The sequence below is a fragment of the Tenebrio molitor genome, chromosome 1 (assembly GCF_963966145.1).
Source record: "Tenebrio molitor chromosome 1, icTenMoli1.1, whole genome shotgun sequence".
NCBI classification, from domain to species: Eukaryota; Metazoa; Arthropoda; class Insecta; order Coleoptera; family Tenebrionidae; genus Tenebrio; species Tenebrio molitor.
This window is the reverse complement of record NC_091046.1, coordinates 9,488,275-9,516,078: the sequence shown is the minus strand read 5'-3', so window position 1 is coordinate 9,516,078 and position 27,804 is coordinate 9,488,275. Positions and strand designations below refer to the sequence as shown.

At 32.8% G+C, this 27,804-nt stretch overlaps 1 protein-coding gene across 2 annotated transcripts in view; it reads left to right on the top strand.

The window, feature by feature from the left end:
* The window catches only part of LOC138141449 (protein bric-a-brac 1-like), a 289,292-nt gene that overhangs the window by 28,400 nt on the left and 233,088 nt on the right, over window positions 1–27,804 (top strand). For both annotated transcript variants that reach the window (XM_069062164.1, XM_069062162.1), the window contains exon 2: window positions 1,725–1,758. The gene's annotated coding sequence lies outside the window, so the exon portion shown is untranslated. The remainder of the gene's footprint in view (window positions 1–1,724; window positions 1,759–27,804) is intronic.

Below are 27,804 nucleotides of genomic sequence, written 5' to 3'. Positions count from 1 at the left end.
TACTAAGATCTGCACTATAAAACGTTTTTTTTTAAATTTAACGTCAAAAAATCTACAGAAATGAAAATTGTTCTTTCTCTCACCATATAGACATATTCTATAGATTAGACAGATCTATCTTTACATACTTACCAGATGACTTAAACTTCTTGTGTCCAAGTTTTTATTTTTTAAATATTTCTATTATAATAATTTAATATTGTGAAGAGCAACTAATTTGAAGCATCTATTGAATAACTTTTTTACCATATATGTGTCCAAACTAAAACTCGTTTATTAAAACCAAATTTTAATTAGAACATAATTATTACGCCACAGCAGGCACGTTACTCTTCAAATGAAAATTTTTGTGATTCACTTTTCAGTTATTTTTATAATAAGGTTTATTTGTTTTTTTACACATCCGCTAAAACAATTTTCTAGGACAGTAACCGCAGGACTAAAATCATTTATTTTAGTTATGACGGTTTGTTCTTTCAAGTTTGTTTAACGAAAGTTTGAAGACTTAAAGCAATGAGAATTATTTTTATAGGGTTTAAAAATATAAATCTTGAGTGTTGTTACTAGTTTCATGATTTTAACGTTTCTGGGCTAGTCCTCACTCTTATTCTGCAATAATTTTTGGTTGTTTTCTTATAAACAAGAATTTTTATGGGAACGTGTTGATATTTTTGTTTAGATAGAAAAAGAAAAGATAGTTTATTCAGAAATACAAACTTCCAAACACATGAAACCTAGTTTAAAAAAAAAACAGAAAACGAAGGCGTTTCACATCATAAGTTTCCTGGACAATATGGCTTCTTGGTTGCATACTGAAGTTACAAAGACAGCATTAAAGAATTTCCAAGAAGCGTCGTAGACGATTACGAAGAAATCATTTTAGCAAAAAGATTTTTTGAACAAACAGAACGTATCATTGTTGTGATTTGAGAAAACAAGATTTTAGAATCAACGATAAGGAATTTTACAGGGCTAGCCATTATAAAACCATGTTTTAATAGATGACTGATAATAATTTTATCAGGAAATATCATTTCACTGGAAGTTCTATATTTTGATTTAATTTTCATCATTGTGTTTCGACATATCATTGGCGTAATGAAATGTAGGTCTACAGTTTTCATTGCAAATTAATTAGTCACAGCAGCAATTGAAAATCAAAATACAGTCGTACAAATTATCTTCCAGTTCTTGGTTTTTCTTTTAATACATTTTATTTTATTAAAACATAAATTCTGCATTACTTTAGAACTTACCCATTAGCGCTCGGGGTGGAAGGGAAAGAAGCACTGAAACACTACCACCTACTTTTTCTCAATATGTCAAAAAAATATTATCATACATTTTGTCTTAGAATTTTAAGAAAACCATAGTTGCAAAATATGCATAATTTTAGACTTTTTGATTAAATTATAAATCAATTTTTTCCAACAGCTATTAAACATGTTTCACTCGGTATACAAAGTATAAAACACCTGCCTTGTCTTGTTGAGTGTTTTAAACGAGTTAACGTAGGGAGATACAAATTGCGACTAATTTAAGTTTTGCGTTAAAAATGTAATATAAACACTTCTTTCAGTCGGAGCAGTCCGAAAGGATCAATAGGATGTAATTAATTTTGAATATGTAACTTGGAATCGCTTCACGATGTCCTACTTTCCGTGTACACCTCTGACAATAATTTAACTGTAGTACACGCTGTAATAATAATTTTTCTGTTTCAGTTTCAGCTGTGATAGTTGTTATCAAGAACTCTCGGTGAGTATTTTTGAATGTACATATTTTATTAAGACATTTGATTAAAATCGTAATTACAATGGGAGTATTTGCATGAATATAAAGGCACATTAACATATTAGCGGTTATAAATAACGAGTGTCGCAATTAAAGAATCCAGCAATTAAATTGGTATATTTATGAGTTTTCGTGTCAAAAAGCGAATCGCAAAAATTGCTCTCCGTGATATCTTGAAACTTATAAATTAACGTGTGTGTTTGTGGTGGATGGGGGTGGAGTGAGGGAGTATAGATATTGATTACATTTTCGAATCTGGCATTCTCTTTATTCCGTTTTAAAAATTCCAATTCATCATGATACTTCGAGAGAACTCGTTGGTCGCAAAGCAGCAAAGCAAAAATCAAATATATCACATTTGGTTATCAAATATCGAATGGATAGGCTCTCGATCAAGCCCCGGAGCTAGCCGTTATTCCCAAATATAAAAAAAACTGGTCTGCAATATCCACTCCTGCTGTTGGCTTAGTAAAAATACATAAATATAATGGATACAAATTGTCAATCGTCCTCCCTGGGGCTTGATTGAATGGGGGGCGTCGTTGCGATCACCCCCTCGGTAGATCAATGTAAAGGACTCGCTTCTGTCGATGCGCTAACACGAAAATTACAAGGTAACGCACCATTCTACAAATGATAAGAATTTATTAGATTCGATTTGTTCTAGCCCTAGACGATAGTTAGTTGCGCCGCACAAAGTGAACTCCTTCAGTGCGGAGTCTTCGAGGCGTCCAATCTCTTGCCAACATTTTTAATTTTTAAGTTAACGGAGTTGCTTGCGTGCGATTATTTGTTCCAGTTCTGAAGTTACTGAAAGAAATAGTACGTCTTCAGTTCGGGCAATGAGTTGAAACTTCAAGAAGTCGGGAGCGTTCGGTAACGAGGGGAGTTTTAAAATTGTTATTATTGTTATGTTTAGTCGGACGGAATTTAATAAAGTTCTCGCCTTATTTATATTAAAAATTAAAATGTTAATGTGTGTTTTTTGGTAATTAAAAAAAAGCTGTTCCATAATTTTCTCTTTTGAACATAAAGCCTCTCCCCCGTACATGTATATCATCCACATATAATGTATGTATCATATACATATACATCTGCATAAAATTTAAAAAAAGAGTATGAGTTTTTTACGCTCGCAAAAATTTACCCTCTGCTCTGACCCATTAGTAATTCAGTCAACCCCGATCACATGTGGACAAAATTCGCTCTAATTATTGTAATGGATGGCGATTTCGTTGATTTTATTTTTAAATTCAGAAAAAAAATGCAAATTATTAATACATGGAATTTTTGCGAACCGTTCCTGTTATTCAATTACTTTGTTCTGTTTGGTCATCACGAATATCGAAATGGCGGAACAATTTTATACGCAGCGGTATGTGTGCCTTGTTATCAAACAAAATGTAAAGCAGCGATATTGAAAGTTTTTGCTGTATTGAAAAAAGTGGAAAAAGCGACAAATTCAGGCCGGTTGTTAACGTTAGCATATTTTTCCTAAATCTACCCTCCAACCCGTCCACCTCATTCGAATATATTTTCTTTAATTACCTTTCGCTGTTTCTAATCATTAGTTTATTCAGTATTAACCGCACCTCAAATAACAACTCTTTGCTAGTACAAAATGACACGTTTTAAAATATGTTTAGTTTGAGTGGAAAATGTTACGAGGGTTGAGTGATTAGTTCATTAGTTCATTATCAGAGAGGGTGCATTATTTGCCAAATTGTATTTTTCCTGGATTAATTTTAACAGCGACAAGATAAGTGGAATTGAAGTTGCTAAATCAGGCGATTAAATCAGATTTACAAGAACAAGAAGAAGCCACTATAACTTGTGATTTATGAATGTTTTTATATGAATTGAAGCGGTTGAAAAAGGAGATGGAAAATATCCGACGCCCTTCTGCATTAAGCTATTTTCCATCCGCAAGATGTCATATGATCTTAACACATGGTTCACGCTGAATGCAGTTGCAGTCGTAAGATAAAACTCTTAAGTTTCTCGATTTTTCATTTTTTGGAAGTTTTATAGATGTTATATTTTAAAACTCGAGAGCACATTGTTTTGTTTCCATTTTTATCGAAGATTACGTAATCTGTGAAACATAAGTGAAAATAAATATCAGCGTGTTGAAAGATAATCCAATTTTATTCACACACCTCGAAATATGGGGTGCTTGATTCAAGTAGAAAATATAAATTATACAAATTGTTATAGCAAATTTGATTTTGATTAATTGACGCCAAGTTACATTTGATGACGCCAATTTGAGTAACGAAGCTTTGAATTCACTCCAAATCTTAACAATAGGTATTTGTGTCGTAAATGGTGAAGCTTCGATATAAAGAAGTATTAATTAGCAAACTTAGTTCTTGGGTTATCTTCATCAATATATGGAAATAAATGTTTTTTTTTGTGTAGATAAAATAAAAATTCAATTGTAGTATTAATTGTTAATTTTTAAAAGAAAATAATAGTTCAGTACATTACTAAAGTCGACTATAGCATGCTCAAAAACAAAAATACACATCACATGGTGTCCAGGCTAACAGGTTAACATGGAAATCATAGGACCGCCCATGTACTTCTCAGTGTGAACGTACTCAAACCTGATCGACACTTTCTAGTAATTGTGTCTTGTTTGTTTGTCTGGTCTTCTGTAAGAAGTATGAAATAGATTTGGGAATACAAAATATAAATAATTTTTATACTTATGCCTTGATAGTATGTAACAGATAATTTAACTTTAAAACCTTATTAGTTTTTTTTAATGGATTAAATATTTAATAACTAACCACATAGTTTTTTGAATACTAATAAATTTGGACATGTAGTACCACTTAAATTTGTTGCATTATTTTGTCAGATTTGATGTCAGCTTAAATCTCATATCTTATTTATCTGAGTAACTTAAATTAAGTGAAACATTGTGTTTTAAAAGCGATAATAAAACACAAAAATCTTACATATTTTGTTCTCTCCACATAATAGTTATTTTTATATTAATTGCGTGAAATGAGTGTTTTTTGTGAACGAAAAGGTCTTTTAGGCCGAGACGCAGGTCGAGGCAGAAAGCCTTTGAATGCACAAAAAACATCTTCACGCACGAAATATAACAATATTTTTTCTATAAGTAATTACTTTCACAAACTAAATTTTAAAATTCAAATTTGGAAATCTGAAGTATCAACGCAGTGACCATGTTGCTAGGTGACTAATAGAAAACAGTGTGCGAAGTGAAAAACAGAAAAGCTTATGTGTGTGAAATCGCATTTTACACACTGTTATGTATGGTTTCTATAGTTTCAATCTTACAACAGTGTAAAAAAAATTGTATGTAAGAAAGTGACCCACTTCACGCATAGGTAACTGTGCCTGAATACCAATTTTCTGAATCAATTATAGAAAAAATAAGTTTTAATCGATTTGGATAATGATGTTGGAAAAAATAATTTGTACAAATGATGTGACGTCACTTTCGTTTTATTCGTTCAAATTGTTCTCTATTTGGAAACAATATAGAATTCCATTGTTGACTCGAATCGGCCACCAAGGAACTTCTCAGGCGTTTCTTTTTCAAATGTTGATTTAAGATTTTAGAACACGTTTATCTCGTCTGAATCAGTTGTTGTTATACGTTCACTGACGTATTTTTTTTTGTAAAACACCCATGTGGGATGTATCTTTTTAATTAGCTTCAGTACAATATCCACCTCATTAACCGTAACATCGAAAACAATTAGTTGTACAGTTTAATCTCAAACACGAATTCGTATTATGCAACGATAAATAGATAAAATTAGCGTGTTTTACATGTCTAATACATAATAACGTCCGATCTCGTTAAATTGTTAACTGTTTTAGTTTAGTGCTTGGTCGTATTTCAGCATCTTTTGCGGTTTCCTTTGGTGGAGTTTTGTTCGTAAGCGGCACGTCTCCGACTCCGCACAACCGCAACAATATTAAAATAAATTAGTAAACGCGTTCAACAACACTCGTATATTTTTAAAATTTATCTGCGTTCACTTGTTTTTCACTGAAATTTATTTTGTACTGCTGTAAAAAATTCAATTTCATTTACAAAACTGTAAAAATGCATAAATAATTCAAACAAAAAAGAGTCAATATTACATAAGCTTGCGTTAGCAGGACTCGCTCCCGAACATACGTATAGAAAGCACAGGGGAGGGGGTGTATTCGTACGAGCTCATCACTCAAACCACCAACTGAAAAAACGTATTTCGGATTTTAATTTTGTCATCGATTTTCTTATTACAATCAGCGCTATCTGCATATCCTGCGTCCTCTCGTGTCAGTTGAAATGAGATAAAGAGTATTTTTAATCCGCTTGTTACGGTTTCTGTTTGCGCCTTTCACACCCTTGTGCACAATAATTAAAATTAAAGCACTTATTTTGATCAATACAATGTACGAAGTACCGTGTTGTGATTTTGCATTTTTTTTTTTTGAGAAAACAAACAAATTTCCTTTATGCACGTATTTCTAAAATATGTGAAAACGTGGCGCACACACATAATTGAAAGTTTTTAAATTGTGTTTTACATATTGTTGGGGCTATTGCGTAAACGTGTTATGTTTTGAAAACATGCAACTTGATAGAGATTTGAAATCGGTTGTTACAATTGTGAATAAAAAGGGTTTAAGGGTAGTTTGTTGTGTTACATTTGGGCTCGTTAAAATCATGAAATTACACTTCGTAAAGAAGCGATAGTGGTTTATATGTAGTCTTTTATAAGGACTGACTAAAGTGGTTCTTCAAATGTTGCCATATTTTCAGTACGACGTTTTGGTCCATTGATATCAATCATTTTTATTTTGGTCATTAATAACAACAACAAAGTAATCATGTAGAAGATGAATACATATTCAAATTCGTTCTATTTAATTAAGCCACAGTTTTTTTACACCGTTTGTTGTTAGTTCCGAAGAAAAATAAATAATGATAAATATGGAGAATTTTTTTAATTTATACTTTATTTTGTGGCGTCAAACTTAATTTTTTTAATCCTATGAAAACATTACTGTTCTTATTTGCTTGTTTGTTTTTAACGTTCTGAATCATCATTTTGTTGGTGACGTTGGTGGTGAATTCGTACATCCATAATTGTTATTGCTTGACAATAATAACCATAAAAGATTTTCCAATAAAATGTTACTTTTCTGCCCGCCTGTAATGCTCGTAACACCCTACGATAACCTACGAGTTAAATACAATTTTAACAATAAAATTGCTTATACGATTGCGTAAATTGAATTGTTAATGAGAATAAGTAATTAAAACTGACTACATTTGCAAAATAGGAAACAAATCAATCTTAATCGGTGACATAATTGATTACTTTATAATCAATAATCATTGTCTGTTTTGGAGAATATTAAGATTTTATATTAATTGATTTTCTAAAATTTCACTTTTGTGAGTTGTTGAAAGAGAAAATTTTTTTGAAAGAAAAAAAAACTGTAATTCGGCTCTATTATTTTATGATTCGGGATTAAGAAAATAGAAAATAGTGTTATATTTTGTAATATTTATTTCAACACTCGTTGAAACAAATGCTCAACAGATGTATTTATCGCTACCAAAAGAAAAGTCACATGTTTATCGATGTTTAAATAACCAACAATTTTTCCTGTGTGATAGTGATTGATTTATTGAAGATAGATGATGTGGATTAATTCATTTTTAAAACAATGTTGAGAAGTGTTAAGTAAACATGTATTCATGAAAATTCTTGTCGGTTTGCTGTTTTCAGATGTTTAATTGTATATTGTTTTCTATCTCTAGATATTTGGGAATTACTAGATTTCAATTTTATACCATGCGAAAAGAGTACAGAATTGTGATAGATTTAAAATTAGCATTTGTATGTTTTTTTTTAGTTATATTGGGTGATTCAAAATGATTGTGGCCAAGTATGGTAACTATGTACGAAAATTTATATGGCCACCTGTGTGGGTAGGGTAGAGTTGATATTTCTTTGACAGTTCATAGTCGCGCAATTTTGAAAACTGTCAAATCAACGTGTAATGATATCAAAAAAATCAAATGCACGGTTATGAAATGTCATACAAATGACAACTCTACTTCATCCACACAGTTGCCACATAAATTTTCGTACATAGTTGCCATACTTGGCCACAATCATTTTGAATCACCCAATATGTAGTTTACTTACTCTCCTAATGTATTCTCCTACAATGTTTCTCTAAAGCAATGTAATAAATATAATTTATATTAAGGAAAATGGAGAAGAAAATGGTAATACACGAGAAATGTAACTAATGTAATATTTTTCGTTGAACCTACGTTGTCTTTGTTTCTTTTGTATTTAATGCTTCTTCAGCTACTTAGGTGAACAACTTTTTTGGATACCTACTGAAGAGAGGTACAATTTTTGACACTTTGAATATTGGCGCCAAAAAATTGTTCTTGAGACAACATTAACACAATCATTTTCGTATTTAAATTCTGATAATTGTTAACAAACATTTCCTAAAATCGTATTATTTTTCTATTAGAGCTTTGTTAATTGTTAGTTTTGTAGTTAGATGTTGAAAAATTATTACGAAACTACTAACTGGAATTGATGCGAATAGACTTAGTACTGTGGATATTTTTTAACAATTTAACTGATAATGATTAATGTCAGAAATGAACTTGACCCTTGCCGTCGCACGGTGTTAATGTAGAAAATTAGAAAAATACAAAAAAGGCCACTTATTTCTACATTTATGCACTTTTTTTAAACTGCTAGACTGCAATTTGGTGACTTTGACTTCAGAAATCTAATGTTTATTTCTAAAATTGTCAAAAGCAGATTACAGATTGGTAATTAATGTAAATTTTGTAGTCAAGAATTAAACAGTGTCGCCTTTGGAAAGTTTTTTAGTAAAATACAGAGTTGGTTATTCACCATAGAGTTCCAGCGAAAATTTAATGTTATGCAACACAAAATATCAAAAGCTCAGATTGCTAGTTACCATGTTTAACGTTTTAGTTCTCTCTATGTAACGTTATAAGAAGAATCATTTTATAGTCTGACATAATAAAACAATTCGTACATTTTACACGATTTTATCATGTACCCAAACGATGAAAAAACAGACATGATTCTCATTTTTGAGAATGCTCATGTTTAGTCTCAAAGATATCCAAATAATAATAATAATACTAACGTTTTTGTCTAACGTTGATTTCGTCCAATATTTCTTCACATAACCTTACATAGAGAACAAAATGATACTTTGATTCCTTATTTGAAAAACATTAAACATGGTATCTAGCAATTTGAGCTTTTAGCATAACGGTGAATAACCCTAGATATCGTTTTTTTTTTAAATTTCACCTCATATGCGTTGAAGAGTCGATTGTGAACGCACTATGCAGGTTACGGCTGTTTAAAAAATCTTACGGTTTACACGAGTGGTGCGTTCACAATCGACTCTTGAACGCCTATTACGAGGTGAAATTAAAAAAAAAACGCCCGATACATATTTACAGCAATCTTCTGGGAAAATATAAATTTATATATTTCAGGTACGTTTATTAGTGGATAAAAATTGAATTCTAAATTGAGACAATCAACTGAAATTGATAACTTGGTGAACATTTTTTGATCAAGATTTGATTCCAGAGTCCTATCATGTATTCTTTTTTTGGATATTCTGAAAAATTATCTTTCCTGATATTTGTCTCTTCAACGACATTCCGCGTATCTTCTTTTTACAAGCGTGGATTCCACTGGATTATTGTTTTTTCAGCTTCTTGTCGCACATGGTCGTCCCATCTCAGTTGTCCTATTTTATTATTTCCCTGCGCTCTGATTTCGTACATTTTTTTTGTCTTTCTTCCTATGGATATGACCTAACCAAGTCAATTGTTCCTACATAATTATTTTGTTAAATGTGTATAATTCATCTTGATTTCTTCATATCACAGTTTTGCTAACACATCTAAATTTTGTAGATTCATTTCAGTTTTGTATTCTCGAACACTTCCTTGAATGTGCCAAGACTGGTAATGAAAGTTTTCAATTTAGCAGATTTCAGATCATTTTTATTAATCATGCAAATTTGTTTATTTAGTAACTATCCACCCTGGTTGAAAAGGAGTACACGATCTAAGACAACGTTCATGCACAAAAATTTCAACTGATAAACTCTTGATAATTTGGATCATTGTTATGTTATAGTAAGGAACAAACATTAAAAGCGTACAGTACAGTCTGTGAACTGGTTTGCACTCTAGCTATTTGCAAAGGACCTTGAACCAAGGAATCAGGACTCCACACTCTGGGTTTGATCATACCGATTCATCCCTTTCCACTGTGTCGATTTGCACCCCCGCGACTGTACACATCTGCCTCAAACAAAAATTCCGGTTGATTTGTTTTTTTGCCCTGTCGAGGTTTACCTACGCATTCGACATCCGAAAAATCGGTTTTTGACAAATTTTAATCGTCACATTTATTTGGCAATCGCCTCAACTTTTCCAATCTCCCTTCAGGGTTGGCTTTGAGCCCGTCCGGAGTCAAACGGGTGTTCAGTTCGATGCGGTCCGGAGCCTCTGGCAAGGGCAGTGATATTACCGAGCTAGGGCAGTGGGTCTGTAGCAAGCGCGATTTGTTTTGATTACACTCTTCCCCCACTTTTGATGAATAATGAATGTATTTTTTGCAAACAACAAAGGGAGGGCTGGTGACGAGTTGCCCACTGTCAACCGTACACCGGATAACGCATACGTATATATATTTTTGGATTATTATAAATGTCACATGGATTGATATATCTTGTGGTATCTCCGCCGCCCTACCCACATTGCAGATAACTCAGAATTATAGCGGCCGGCAATTTTTGTTTCGTTTGAAATATGCTTCTTTTTTTAATTGTTGTAAAAGATTTGATTGGAGCTTAGCGGAAAACCTGGATGTGTTTGCCGGATTTATCGAACCACCAACATGGTCGCCGTTACACGCAGTGTGTGCTGATGACGAGGCCTAATTGTTATCTTAGGTCCAGTGCATGATGCGAATGGTTGTTAATTGCTAGTGCTGAAATTTGCGTCGAATTGAAAGGTTATCATCGCGACGGATAAAGACATTAATTTCGACCGTTAATGTACATTTTGAATTTGTCGGATATTTTTAATTGGGCCCACAATATGATAATTAAATAGATACTATGATTTCATTCCATTTCCGACATGGCATTAGCATTGACAATTTTGTAAACAATTTTGTGAGAATTGTGTAACTAACTGTTATTTCCTAGTCATTGTCCTCCTCATTATTACTATGATTCAGTGGTAGCTACTTGTCAAATGTCATTCATATATCTAATATAATTAATATGTTTATTATAATGTCGTCCTACCATTACAATATAATTTGACGTATGTACATAGTATCCATCTAATCTACATGTTCGTTATGCAAAACTATCATTAATCTACTGTTTTTTTTTTCACTCGTGCAACAAACATTTTTCCTCCTACTACCATTTATTTAACCTTTGTGTTGCTTGTGTGTGTGTGTTAAAACATTAAGGTGCATTTACGTCAAATTGTGAAATAGAGGCGTGGAACAAATTCACACCGGTAGAGTGCAGTAAATAACTTCATAAAGACGGGAATATATTTAAATAATAATTAGTACGAAAGTTCGCCCGTGAACTGAAGTTGTGAACTGCCATTATAATAGACAATCTATCATATTATAATAAGAACTGACTTCCTGTTTTCAATGAATAAGCATTTACTTATTGGAATTTCTTTGTAAACTATTTCTACGCCGAGTCGTATTGAACGCAGTATAGAAAAAAATCCATAATGCATTTTAATGTCCAGTTAATTTTAATATTGTAGCCTAAATATTTATATAAACAAGCTGTCATTCAATTTTTACCATAATAAAGACTGCATTGTATGTAAAAATTGTTTCTTTGTTGTGAAATAATTTTTTACTATGATATATTTAACCTATTTTGTGTTACCACAGAATTTTATTGAAAAGTATTAACATAATGAACTTCTGTAGAGGTGCACCTTTTTAGGTGGCCACATTTAAGTTTTAATTAGTTCGGCCGTAATTAATACATGTACTATCTCACCGAAATTAACTGCGCAAATAATAACAATAAATTATAGTTTATGGTTTTATGTCTATTTAGGTTTTAATACATATTAAGATTTTTTATTAATATTTACATTTTATGTACCTACGTAATGTTTTTATAACGCGAAACGGGAGTTTATTCTTTCATATTTTTGTTTAATTAGGCAACAGTCGTAAAAATTTTATTTGCCATAAAGATGTATATTTATCAATCTCAGATATTTATTTGATAACTTTTGAATCAATATACAATCTTATTATAGAGTAATTATTAATGTCACTTCTACATCTGGCAGAAATGTCATAAAAGAATTTTTAATTTCCTTGTTTTCTGCTACACATATTTAATTACAAAATTGTTGCCGTGTGGTTTTTTCTCGTTTGTTTGCCTAAGGCAAACTACAACATATCATATTTTATTGAATTATTATTAATAGACATTTCTATTAAAGGACTGTTGTTACGCACCACTAACAGTGATTATTCTTATGCAGCGCAGGTACAACTGGTAAAAAGCATTTATTTCGCCTTTGTTAACAAAAAGTGTACTTTTGATGACTGAACGAAATCTTTTCTCAACAAATTGTAAGCTCACGTTGTTACTATAGCCATAGTATGTTTTTTAAATTAAAAAAAAATGTGATGCGCATCCAGCCTTCCGATTTGTCGTCAATTTGAACACGACCGGAAAAAATTATCTTGACGGTAACGGTTCTTACATATCATTTTGTTGCAAAAGAATTTACTGAATTTAAGTCAACACTAATTTATTACAAAGATCTATACAAGTTACACTCTATAATAAAATTTACCTTTTTGTCTTTTTCGGAAGTGAAATGCTGAATTGAAACTTAATTGGTAAATATGAAAGTAGTAATAAAAACGCTTTATTAGCTCCACTTTACCACTGTGCAGGTATCACTATTTAAGTCAACATTAAAATTTTTCTTTTACCTCTTGTCTGGTACTAATTTGGGCGGTTCTTGTTTTATAATTCAGCGATAATCCGCCATTGTCAGATTGTAGCTGTCTTTATGTTTATTTTAGTCATTTCGTTCTGGAAACATTCCTCATGTTTATCGCTCATTTTTAGTATGTTGGGAAGAAATTCAAGTGTTATTTAAAAAATATATTTTTTCTAATCATAATAAGAAATGTGTACTTTTCCATTACTTTTTTAATTGAGAAAGTTGTCATTTTTTCAACTGTGGAGAAAATTGGTCGAATCCGTGGAGAAAATTTTTGTCTTAGACCAATGAGATGACGAGATTTTACTTTCTCAACGGATAGTATCTATCACCACCGTAACGATTATACGACGGTCCATTGTTTTCTAAAAAATAGTTGACAATGACATTTGTCATCGAATCTGTTTTCTCAGAAATATTAACAAGAAAATGGAAATTGTTGATGATCTAGAGGATTGTACGCCACCAGAAGTGCAAGAGACTGCTACCGGAAGCTGAAAAGTATACTGGACACAGTCTCAGGAGATCATCAGCTGCAATACTAGTAGATGCAGGTACCGATATAACCGATTTAAAAAGACACGGTGGCTGGAAGTCCACAACGGTAGCCGAAGGTTATATAGACACGTCCATGAATCACAAGATGGACTCAGCGAACAAAATCATCAATGCAGTTCAAGCTTCCAGCATCACTGTACGAAACACAACGAAGAATTAAGAAATAACTAATACTAATGTAGATGTAAAGTCGCTTCCCTTTACTCTTGTTAATTATGCCACGGTTAATGTATAAATGTACATAATAAAACGTAGAAATAAAAAATATATAATTATTACTCAATTGTCAATATGATTAGAAAAAGTATAGTATTTAACTCGTGAGAATTGGCCATTTCCATTCGAATGACTTACTCCACTCGCCTACGGCTCGTGGTCGCAAATCTCATTCTCATGGAAATGGCCAACTTTCTCACTCGTTGAATAATATACTATTAGAGGTACAATATCTTAGTTGTTTTATATGAAGACAGCAGTTCCTCCATAACATATTCATCTTACATCAATAATGTAGTTAAATGAATCGTCATACAGTGAACATCACTAAGTAGAATTGAGTACAAACTAATTTTACAAGGAAATGCCGTTAAAAAAACTGCATTTTCCTCCCAGCTCTAGTGATTACAGAAAAAATAAAAGCATTTTTTACAGCTTTCGGCAGCTTGAAGGGATCAATTTAAGAAAAAGCTAATCGAGGAAAGAAATTATACAACACAGTTTTATCGGATTGTTTTTATCAGATTCATGTTGTGAGTTTTGTTTTCATTGTGCCCCATTTATGTATCCTGTGTAACTAGTAAAAATATTTTTGTCTAGGTATATTTTTTCATAAATAACGCAAAATTCTCTCAGTACGTTGTTAAAGTGACACATTAATGTTAATCTCATTTAAAATTCGTTTTCCATAGATGCTTTAATTTTAATTACGACCGAGAAGACACGATTAAATTGTGCCCACGTTGTTTATTGTGTATAAATTTTTGAACCATCACATAGGAATATCAATTTTTTAATCGAGTTATACACGCGAGGACGTATCTATTTGCATGTAAATTTTATGAAATGCGAATAAAAAAGAAAGTATGTAATGCAATATCTTTTAAATGGAAATAAATTGAATTTAATCGAATATCTACTCGATTTTGTCCGAATAACTGCGTGTGTTCCATTTTGGCTTGTCAGAAAAAGACTTAATTTCGAATTATCTTGCGGTCGGGGTTTTGTGTGGGGTACGAGTTAATGTTTGAAATATAATTTGATTAATGCGTGTGTCTTGTGAAATATCTTGGGGTTGTAGTATATTAAAGTTGTTTTGAAAAGAATACAGAAGTGTAATTATTTCTGGACGAACAAAACAGCTAAGTGGCAATTAATGAGGTTTAGCAAATATTCATGATGTCCTGGTATACATAAACAACATGCATTTTCATGAATGTTTTAATTACTCTCCATCGTTAATATTATTGATGAGTTTATTATAAAACAAACACATTAAGGGTTGACGTAAGAGCCACCCTAATAAATTATATATCTACAGTGGCGCATGCATGTCGGTAATGATAATAATCTAGTTAAGATATTACAATACGTATATCCGGAAATAAAAAATAAAATATATTCGTGTAAGGACAATGAAAAATTGGGAATAATGCAATTAACACGTTTTGTTGGTCTGGTGTGTTCATTTGTAACAATAACGGTATTTATTATTATTATTATAATGAAATAGTTCCATTAATTTGTTTTGGCTGTAATTATGCTGTGGGTTATTTCGGCGTATTCATAATGATGATTGTGATCTTAATTGTATGAAATTATATTGTGTCGTCGTCCAGATCTGCGATTTGATTGATATTAAAAATTTTTTTGGCCACAAGTAAATCCGTATTTGGCTATGATGTATCCTTTAGGCAGCTCAGGAAAATCTGGTTTCTGTGATTCAAATTTTGTAATTACGCCTGTGAAGAGTTCCCGCTGAGTTGTTATATTATTAAAATCATCTATATTCATTCCACAGTAATTAGAATAATGGCTTGATGTTTTTGAAATATGATAGAATGTCGTGCGCTCTTGGAATAGGCGGGACTTTGATTTATGGATAATATTGATCAACTCACTGATATGTGATGCTTAAAACTGCATAGGAATATTTATAAACATGTTTTGTCCATTTCTTCGTTTCCAAAAAACAAATGCAGGCGACAAGAAATACATTCGTTTTAGTAAAATCTCGTCGGTGCATCTGAAATGGTGGAGGGTGCGTGACGTCACAATAGAAAAATAAACAGAAGTCATTTTTTCAATCGCTTTTAGACTGGGGTTTCATCTTTCACATAGCCAGGAAGTGACTGTCGTGACTCATGGATGAAAACGATTTCGTAAATTATTATTATGACCGTTATGCAGGATATGTTATATGAAGGGCAATTAAAGGTATCTAATAATGTTGTAGGAAATAATGAAGCAAAAAGAAAAACTGGAGGACGCACTTTCATCCTTTCGTCTTAGAAATGTGCCAAGTAACTAATTAAAAAATTTGATTTCACGTCCGGCATGGTTATAAATGACGAACTTTTTCATGGAAATTAAAACACTTTTCATCTCTGTGTTCCTTCTGCAACCCTCCCAAATCATTCTGAAGTGGTTTTTCCTCAAAGTTCTTTGAATCTGAAATTTCTCTTTACTCAGTTTTACGTTTTCAGATGGCTTCCATTATTGTCGATGTACTAGGTGTTGTGAAGTAATCAAAGTCAATTTATCGCGGATAAATTTTTATCACATTAGAGCAGATGCAGGTTACAATTGAATCAGGGTCTTTAATCACGATGATTGATGGACGGTATTTAATTTAATATAAAATTTAATGTTATTGGAAATTATAATAACACAATACTTGGTTTAAATCAACAACGTTTTACACATGGGGTTCGAATCAAGGCCTCGGGAAACTAATAATAAAAAATTCGTCGAATTTTCAGCTTAATTTCTTTTGTGATCGGAAGGAATTGAAATTAAACTGGGTCAGACTTTAAAGAGAGGCGTCTGATATTAAATAAATATTGTTTAATGGCGTTAACAAATGTGGATATAGATACGTTGCTTTGGAGATAATTAATTGTAGGGTAAATTAAGTGCTTAATATTGCATATACTGAAGCAAAGGGATTGAATTACATACCTGTATTAATATTTGTCGTAATTATTATTTGGTTTCAATTACTGAAAATTGCGTTTCTGTAAATATGTTTAATTATCGTATTTGTCGTCCATACTTGTTATTTATGTTAATCTACAACATTATTTATTATTTTGTATTAAATTACAAAGTTGAACGGTATTACCATTGTTTGGCCACTGTGACATTGTGTTTTACCGGGAAATGAAGTTCATTTAATTATGATATTAACCTTACAGAATTATTGCATTTCATTCTCATACTTGGTCATTATTGTACTTGAATTGCATACGTAACTGTACTTGGTAAATTGCTAAAAATTGTTCCTTGTTGTTGCCACCAGATGGTTGACATGTGGAGATTTTTGGACGAAGAATAAAGAAACTTCCATAAGATAAGAAAGGTTAACATAACAGAATTTAAAAAAAAATGGTTTTTTGATTTAAAGAAGTCAATATATTCATGTCCAACGCTTCAGTTTACTTCAATTAACAAGAAAATATGTATTTTATTTGTTGAGCATCTCTGCATAAGTGTTGGTGCGAAAACATTCAAGTCGACGCCCCAACAGTTTGGTCCTTCGAGCCGGATGATGAACACGTCAAGTGAAGAAACATCACGGTTTAAATGTGAAAAGTGCGCTTACATAACAAACCGGGAATATAATGTTATAATAACTCGACACAAATCTGATGAAGAAGAGATCCAATCAGGATCAGGATTGAGGTGTGACAAATGCGAGGTCACAGCAAAGCACAGATGCAGAATGAAGCACCACAAATTGATCAAACAAACACAACAGACGAAGATGCGTTGTGGCTGCAGTGCGCACAGTGCTCTTACAAAAGAAAACTGAAATGTTCTCTTAGACGTCACATGAATCTGCACAAATCCGACGAAGAAGCAAAGTGGTTTTATTGCTACAATTGTGAGTACAGGACTTGCAGGAAAGGAAACTTGAGACGTCACATGTTGGTGAAACACACCACACCTGAAGCTGTGCAGTGGTTTGCTTGCGACAAGTGTCCGTCCCAGTCCAAAACCAAAGACCGTTGAATGGTGGAAGTGCGACAAATGCGACTTCAAAGCAAGACAAAGATACAGAATAAAGTATCATAAACTGATCAAACACACATCAGACGAAGAAGTGCTGTGGCTGCAGTGCGAACAACTGCTCTTACAAAATAAAACTGAAATCCTCTCTTAAATGTCACATAATGACTCTGCACAAATCCGGCTCGAAGGACCAAACTGTTGGGGCGTGGACTTTGAACGTTTTCGCACCAACACTTATCAGAGATACTCAACACGTTGTTTGTTTTTGAATAAAAGTCGTTATTTAAGGGTGGTTTATTGTTAAACCATGCTGTTGCTTGTTGTGCAGATCTGACTTAAGACTACTCTACTGGTTACAGGTACCACCACTTTCTCTGTACGGGTTTCCCGAACACTCTTTATCAAGTACAAATGTTATTACATACTTCTATTTCATTACTGTCTCAGCGATTTATTTACTTTCTTATTTAAGAATCTGTACAAAAAGATTCGTTTTTAAAATTTTACTTAACTTGTGGAAGTTTTTTAATGGAATTTTTTAACGTGTTGTTAATAAAGTCTAAAATTGTTCAACTTCACGAATTAATAATTATTATTGACGTGTCGTTTAGTAATTAATTAACTAATTTAGAAATATGTAGATACTTATTTTCACCAAAAGTTTCTTCAAACCATGAGGCCAGATTTTTATATTATCTACCTAGCTATAAGGAAAAAAGATGGCAGAAAAGTTCTATTTTATTTTTCAACATATGAACCATTAACGGTTACACATTTATTCCAACGTTCTTCCAATAAGGCTATGCCTTTTAAAAAAATTCTTTTGATAAGTTCTCAAAAAATTCCTCCACCGGTTCTTTCAAGTATTCATTTGAAGAAAAACGGCCCTCAAGTGCTTTTTTACTTTAGGAAAGAGATAATAGTAACTCGGTGACAAATCTGGGCTATAGGGTGGATGTTCCATCTCGACAAAACCGCACTCGTCGATTACTTCATGGACTTGATGAGCTTTGTGAACTCGGCAATTGTCATGAAGCAGCATAATCTTTTGATCACAGTTGTGGTTTTTTTTTTTGCTGTATGGCAGTTTTCAACTTTCTGATTGTTACCTAACACACTTCTCCTGATATTGTAGAGTCTTTTCTTTAGTATTTAATCAATAATATTCCTTTCATATTCCAAAACACCGTCACCATCAGCTTTCCTGATGAATTCTGCACTCTTGCCTTTTTTGGCGGTGGATCCACTTCATGGATTCTTGTTTTGCCGGTGGAATCCAGTTACATTCACGTTTCATCACCTGTTATGATTTTTGAAAAAAACTGTTCGTCGACAGCCAAAGCCCTCAAGTTTTCTTCGCAAATGTGTTGCCGATTCAGTTTTTATTCGGGATTAAGCAATTTCGGAATCCAACGTGCTGAGACCTCATTCATTCCTAAATCTTCGATCTAAATTTTTAATACTGTAGCTTCTGTTTATCCCTACTTCATCGGCAGTTATACTTCGATCTGCTAAGACCAAAACCTTAACTTTCGTAATAGTTGCAACGGGTCTAGATTTGAGCAAAAAGAATTTCCTTTTCCCTGGTCTTCAAAATTTATTCATTTTAACAGGACAACTTGGTGATGTCAGAATTACGCAGTTGTGTGGGGCCTTTGCCCTAGGCGCAGGAAGAACCTTTTAAACAAATGTCGAAGTGACCAAATTTTTCTAAATTTTTTATTTGTTTCCCAAGTTTCACTAAACATGTTATTTATTGTTTTCTTATTTAATTATCAGTATTATCACTCACTCTTAATCACTGTAAACTGTATCCAAGTCGAACATGTTACTGATTGACATTTTGGTCCTAAAATAATTATAGATATGAAGGTAACAAGGTAGTTATGTGGCATATAGTTCTCCCAGAGCTGCAGCGATTTTATGGCAGGGTACCATTGTGTAAACGTTAGCAACACCGACAATAGGTTTAAACCGCAAGTACAACCCCTAATCGTAAATTCGGCCAAGTACTACCCTATAAACTGACAGGTATAGAACGAAAATGATGATTGACAGGGGTCTGTTTACGTCGCTTATCGGTATCTCAATAGGCGTAATAATTACTATTGCCCTGCCATAAAATCGCTGCAGCTCTCGGAGAACTATACCTACGAAATCACATTCAAGCGGTCATAACTCCAGAACTTGAAACTTCAATGTTGACAGCGCTCTCAACGCCATTTTGCATATTCATAGTTCAGTTTTATGTTAAAAGCATTGAACTTGATGCGTTTTTGCCCAATGTCTTTATTTTGCGTAGTTGAAAAGTCAAAATGGGGGGGAGACTATTTACGTTCGCACTGCATGTCCAGGTTTCGTTTTATTGTGAACTGCTAGCTTTAGGGATATTTTCTTTGTATTTTTACAAAGTCTATTTGCACCATTTGTCGTACAGTTGCTTTTGAGCATCTGTCAGATGATAGGAAATCCAGAGACAACAAATTCTCCTTATACCCATACAAATTGTTAATATCAGTCATTTCAGTGCCTAAAGCATTTATACTTATTTCTACAAAAGGCAGAATGTTTTCTTCAGTAATAGCAGAAATTGATCATCCTTCACATAAATCGTCGTTAAATCGAATTCTTTCAGCCATATAGGGTGTCGCTGAAATACCCTTACAATAAAAGAAAGGTGAATTGTTCCTGACTGTTAGAAGATATTAACCAAAAAAAAATCTAAAATCAATTATACATTTTTTTGCGAATGGTGTCAAAAGTGCAATGAGTGGATAATTACCCTTTACTAAATAAGGTGCAAAATTCTTTTAATTTTTTTTTTCAAATTTCGTTCTGAACATTTGGACGTGAGCATAAAATTTCATTAGAACCAACTTGGGAAATAGTTATTTGTGTATCAAAGCCAAAAAGTGCATCTTTTTTGTCCGACTGTGGGTTTTCTAGTCGAGGTGGGTCGAGACTTGAAAACAGGCGAGGGCAAAAGGCAATTTTTGGCCGAGGTGCACGAACTACAAAGCAAAAGACATCCTTGAAAAAAATTAATCTTCGACTTTATGGTCGACGTTTTTCAATGTTATAGAGTGTCTCCAGATTTTTTTGGAAGCTAGTTTTGTTTTGCAGCGCTTGCTTCGTCTGCAATGTCCGGCGGCGTATCAGTCATCGCTTCGTCAATTTTACTGTCGCTATCGACTCCGTCAACGTTCATTTTCTTACTTTTTCGCCAAATAACCACTACCAGAAGTAAACGATACAACACTTGCAAATAAAACAATTTGGTTAAATATTCGTTGATTTTCAGTCGGTTTACTCGGTTTTGTCGGTTTCGTTGTTAACTTACTAAATACACCAACAGATGGCGCCACGCTCCATGCCTTAAAAAGTACGTCCGAAAAAGAGTTACTTCTTATCCGCATGGGAGTACGTAAAATTACCTTTTTCATTAAGGGTGCCTATTCAACACAAACCATTTTCATATTTTTTTAAATGTCAAATTTGACGTATACCTCCTGGAGGTCACATGATAACTTTTGTCACGTTTTTAAACTTTAGATCGGCAGTGACGATTGCTGCAGTAAAATTTTTCTAAAACAATAAATAAAAAGATTCGTATATGGTACTGATTTCTTGTTAAGCACTGTATATTTTTGACACTTTTAAAATGATCGTCTAGAAAGGTAAAACTAGATATTTTTGAACAAGCATACGTTTTACGTTTTAAATTCGAAATAAACATATTTAAAAAGGCCAAGATTTATGACTCAGAGGTTCAGTTGTTCAGTTTTACGTCGCCATCATCAGCTTTTATTGTCTGTGTATTATTCACATTTAGATTTTTTGGTGTGGGAAAATGCAAACGGAGGGTTTTAATTTTTGTCGTAATTTGTATCTTTATGGTCGTGAAGTAGTTGATTAACGTTCGGCTTGACTTACCTTGTACAATTACTACATAAAAGTACGTACAAATATCTGTACGTATATATTTTGGACGTCATTTATGTAAATCTCGTGTAATGGCATTTCGAAACTTACAGTTGTTGAACTCTAAATTATAGGATCGGTAAAATTATACCGAAATTAGAATGTAGACGCAGCGTAATAATTAGCATATTTTATTCTCATTGCATCTTTATAATGTACAACTCTTCGTGAGTTTTTCTACGCAGGGAAATCGTCCAAGTACCCACCTATAATGCTACCTACATTGAACTACTATGTGTTTTAAATTTTATGGCTCATAATTAACGTCTTTGAGGGGATAAAATGTATAAAAGTTTGTCTGGTGCAATAATAACCAACATTTACATAGAGTGGACGTTAAAAACTTATTACCTACATTTTATGCGGGTTATTTTTTTAGCGTGTCGTCCTTATTATCTCGCATACCTGTGTATAATTTACGGTCCGATTGCCAAATATAAATGAAATATTTGTCCACTGCTAATAACACTGGCTTTGAGCAAATTTCGGTTGTACATAAAGGCATCCCAGATTTGCATTATAAATTTTAATAATTTTAATTAATTTTACGTCATTACAGCATTATCTGTGCAAGTGACGGTGGGCCATAAATTTCGCTAAACTTAACAAGGAATCGGGCGATATTTGTCGTCCTTCATTAACAAGCACGAATTTAAATAGTATCTTAACAATGGCCATAGAATCGTCCCTGTCCAACAAGATCCCCATTTAATAAATCTAATTCTGACATGCACACAACGCATATATTATTTATCAATGCTGGAGCCGGACAATTGGAGTTGACAAACACCGATATGGCCATTATTTGAATATAACATCATGATCCACCTATCGGCTGCATTATTAATTAATACAAAATACACAACATACATGTTTGTGCCGCATAATTGCAACTAAATTTGTGGCACTTTCATAAATTAACTGATATTGATATTGGCTAATATTTTGTTTAAATTTGCAAACATAAATTCCCTTTATTGCCCTATTCCAGATTCTTTGTCGATGACTTGCGGAACAAATATTTGCACCAACAATTTTTTCACGTCTTGCGACGAATAACACCATCTGAAATGAATCCGATCTGAAATGTCTCACGTTTGAGTCTGTTAATCTTTGAGAAAAAAAAAAATGTTTCAGAGGCCGAAGGATTATTAAATCTTAAGCCGAATGAGCGATCGTTCGTTAAGTGTACTTGCGGAAAGTTTTAGTGTACTATTTAAATTTTTTAAGAAGTAATTTGTGCGAGGGCCCCCTGCAAAATCCACAATTAGCGGCGATGCATAATTCTTTCAATTTTATTGTGCGTAGACATAAAAATCTATAAAATATTACGGAATAACGACCGGGCCTAACAAAAAATTACGGACTTTAATATTAAATAATTAATTTTAATACAGTGCGCAGGGGTCATAAATTTGTAAGCGCCGTAAATATTTAATGTTGCAAGGCATTGCTGAGACTCCGGCCCAGGAATTTCACGATCCCTTCATAAGTAATAACACTTCCCATGCAATAATCATTTAGTTGCGAAGCAATTTGCACGCTCTACGTAAACAGCTTTATAACAACAAACACATGCTATATGCATGCCCATGCTCATTGCTTATAACTTTAAATTATTATTAAAGTACCGAAAGTTTAATAAAATTGCTCGAAAATGGCCCATCTCATAGTAAAAACGTACGGTGTTCGCAGCAAACCCTGAATCGCAAAAGATCCCGGAAAACATTTCGTAGCTTGTAAAAATTTTCCGGGGGGTTCCGGTCCGTCGCCTGAAAACCGAACTGTTTGTCGATATTTTTCCAGAAACTCGTCTTGTGTGCGGGAGTTTCACTTCAAGTTTCAATTGGGTCGCGAATAATTGAAACACTCGTTACTAATGGATGCGGACATTTTAAATGGTGATTGTTCTCTATGTTGACGTCAGTTTATATTCGTTGACTTAGGTTGAGAGTTCGTGTGTCGTCATCATTAATGTTTCATCTTTCACAAAAACATATGTTCTATAAACTAGTGCAGGTCATGTTTTCCTTTGATGTCGAGGTTTCTTGAATTCTGCAAAAAATGTATCTTATTTTATTTATCAAAAGCATGCCCTGCACAATATTTACAATGCACTTCTGAGAAAACGTTTTACCAACTGCTTTTTACAGTGTGCATTTATAATTTAATATCGTTGTAAATTTTATTAGCCATGTTGATTATACATATTATTTCTGCGGTTTTCATAACGATAAGAAATATCTGCGAATATAACAAACGCTAGTTTAATGTTTCTTGTGTTTTTTGTAAACAATTAAATATTTCAACGGCAGGATGACGACATAAGATTTATTGCTTGAAGAAAACTTTTTCATATATGTTTATATAAGATAATGACTATTAATTTAAAAGTTATTAACTTTAGACACGTAGCAATTTATTATCAAGTCATACATTATTTTTTTTATAAAAATTTAGAACGTTCTTGACATTTTTTAAAAGTAAAAGTGGATTGCTTTTTAATAATTAGAAAACTGTTTAAGAATTGTTGCCGTAGTTTAATTTTTTTTTTTGTAGTTTTTAATTAACCAGTTTTTAATTTTTTTCAACCGTAAAAATGCTAAAAATTCACAGACCCTTATATCAATCAAATAGCCGTTTATAACGGAATACGAGAACTTTAGACTTATGTCAGATAGAGTACTTAAGCTAATAAATATTGCTTTGATTTTATATAAATTCAGCAATATTTTTAGCATTAAAAAATGAATTGTTTTCCCAAATTTTTATTTTGGAAATTCCCAAAACGGAGTTCTTGAATTAAAAAAAGCCTTTCGCTCTTCTTTAGTTTATGGACATTCAGTTCAAAGTTGTTATCCTTGTGGCATAATCGTGGTAAAATCCAGTAGACAAACATTTCAAGAATAATGTAACTTTAGGTTGTGCTTTGGCTGTTTCTAAGAAGTGCAATTTTTGCTTTTCTAGAATTAGTTCTCTAATTAAAGATGATGATGGCGGGGTGAATGTGGAAGTGGCGGAAAAGAAAGGTGCAGAGGAAGTTCACATGATTCAATTTATAAATTTGGGTGAGAAGGAAATTCGTACCGATGCAAGTGATGTTCTTGCTCTTAGTTGTAGTTACTGTTTTGTACGTTTGTTGATGTTGCTTTAAGCTACTTGAAATCTTCGTTAACCTTTTTGGCGAGCTTCTCTTGTGATTAAAAAGGAAGTTCTAAGAAAGAATAAGTAAAGGTAAATGATACTCTGCTGGCTCTAAAATTATTTGACTGTTGAAAGAAATGCGTATATTTTGTCAAAACCAGATCTAAAACTAGCTAAAGCTTTACCAGGAGTGATGGTCCACACAAGGCAAAGATTAAATGGTGCCGCCACTGGGTGGAATATAAACGTGCAGTCTATGCCTAAAGATGACAACCTAGAAATACAAATGGAACTGTCTCAGGATTTTTGCCAAAAATAAATTACACAAATTAAAGGAATTTTATTGCTTGCTTTACACTTACACTGTATGTACCTTGAAGATCAATATCAAATATAAAAGTCGAGAATTTTATTACATAACTACATAGATTTTAGGTTAATGCAACAGCTATTGGAAGCTCAGGATCGCTTACTATGCTTTTGCTGTAATTTTTAAACAAAAATTTTAAACGAGTTTGCTTAACAAGTCGATATTTTAAAGGGAAGGTTTTTGGTAGGTATTAATCTCTTAAATACATAATAACTTTGTAATGTACTAATTATTGTTTTACGTAAATGTCGTAAAGCATGCGCTTAACTAAATTTATTAGCTTTTAACTTTAACCGCACCATCGCGAACATGTATACTTTATAATTAAATTTCATGTATAAAATCTTTTTCGCTCGCGCCAGTTTCAATTAGATTTTATCTAAATGAAATAATAAAGAACAGTAAACCCTTTTATACTAAACGCTTTACCTTCAGGCGAATTTAGTTTCAGTACGGTTAATTTAAAAATTATAAGCATGTCATATAATTAAAGACGTACCGATATTACGCTTTTAGCAACTCTTTCACAAAACGTTATTCACATAAATGAATAATAAATTCTGAACATCAAATGCAATGCTATGGTCCTTTATATAGTTAGGGGACGAACGAGCCACACACACACACACACACACAAACACATACATATACCGGTTGGAGTTTATTTGCTTTTATGACAATTTATTCTGTTTTCTTTGAGTTTGGAACAAATTATGCCTGTGCATGTCCAGAGTTTAGATATTATGGAATTATCCTGATTGAAATATGCAATTTTAGATGACGGCACTTCATGCAAAATGGAAACGATTTTCCTCTACAAATGCAATTTTCGATGTCAGTACGTTTTCAAAACGGAACGCGCGTCTCCACTTTTCATTATTTTTTGCTGGGTCGAGCGGACATCGCGGAAATCTGTGCCAATTTTCTTGTGCAATTGAACAGAGTAATGAGAGACTGAATGCCATCTACCAAATACCGAAAACACATTACTTTGTCGATTAGCTCGAACAAGAATACAACAAAATTGTGACACAGGATTGGTTATTAATTTGTTTCATATCGAGTATGTCGTTTGGACTCTTTTGTGATCAAGAACAAAAACAATTTCCAAAATAAAATAATATGGCGAAGTTAACATAGTAAGTTAGATGAACTAGGAATGAACTACTGCCTTTCGAATGCGACTTAAATGCATTTGTCTAAATTTCAGCACCAGTTATAACATCAGAAAATCCTTTAGACGCATCTTGGGAGTTTTCTTGTATGTCTGGACATATTTGAACAGTTAATGAGGTGACGAGATATTTATTTAAAAATTTCTAGAAAATTGACAACAGTAGTAATCACAACCAAATATTTAATAATGTGCATGGTCAAGTTCTGCATGCGACCTACGCTTATTACTCATGAGTAATTAGTTACCTAAACATTTGTCAATGATTACAATTGGTATCAATTAATTTTGTTTCTCTATTAATGTGCTCCCACTTACAATGGCAACAGCGAGTATGCACACCTGTTCAGCCACATAATGTCCGTAGGTGAAACGGAAGTGAAGACCGTGTATGGGCTGTGACATCACATGACAAAACCTTGCAATGTGATTGCATATTGTCGTTTAGATGCGCTCCCCCTATCGGCATGTCTTCGACGTCATCGGTGACTACCCAATGCCTCCTTAGATCGTGGGAGTTTCACTATTTATCAGTAATTTATTGAACTATAATGCATCGATCGACCGCTGTACCCGACCAATAACCATTAACTTTAATCATTGTTTACGAGACTTAATATTGATTAAAGTATTAAAGCAACTTACGCTTTACTGGGATTTAATTTAGCGGATCCTACTATGTATGTAAATTTTATTCTTAAATTTTAATTTGTTTTTAGTTATTCTCTCATATTTAATGCAAATTCCGAGAAATCTTTTATTATTCCATTACGGTTTTTTTACTTAAATTTATGCATAAAATAAATTGTATTAGAATATTAAATAAGAAACTCGCAGCTTTTCGTTCTTTATGACAAAGTTTTATAAAATGATAATCGCTTTTCCTTTCACAAATTTTGTTTGTGATTTTTCATGAATCTTGAGTCTTGATGAAATCCGTTGGTCATCCAGATAATACAAACTCGCTGAATATTATTCTCCTCATCAACCGCAAGTTTTCTGAATTTCTGCGCATTGCATCGGTCCGTTATATTGTGCGGGAATTATCGATGTGCCGGCGAAATTAAATTATCAAGCTTCAATTAGCAATATGTCATGAGACTCGTGTCAAATCAACGGGATTGTACTGATGTTAAGAAAAACAATGGCACTGACTTGCTTTTTTCGCTTTCCGTGGTTTTTGCCATGATTCCGAAAACTCTAAATCTTCATATAATCAGTACATGATTTATTATTATTATTCTTCCCTCTTATCACAAAAGCTACTTTTTATCCGCCTTGAACACGTAATTACGTCTTCGGTAACAGTTCGTTAACGTTTGATTTTTTCTTTTTAAACTTGTCTTGAATTTTCCCCATTTCATTTTCTAAAATAGACACATTTTCGAATAGTCGGAATAAACTCCTAGATTCAAAATTTATTAATGAAACACGTCTTTTTTGTTCACAATT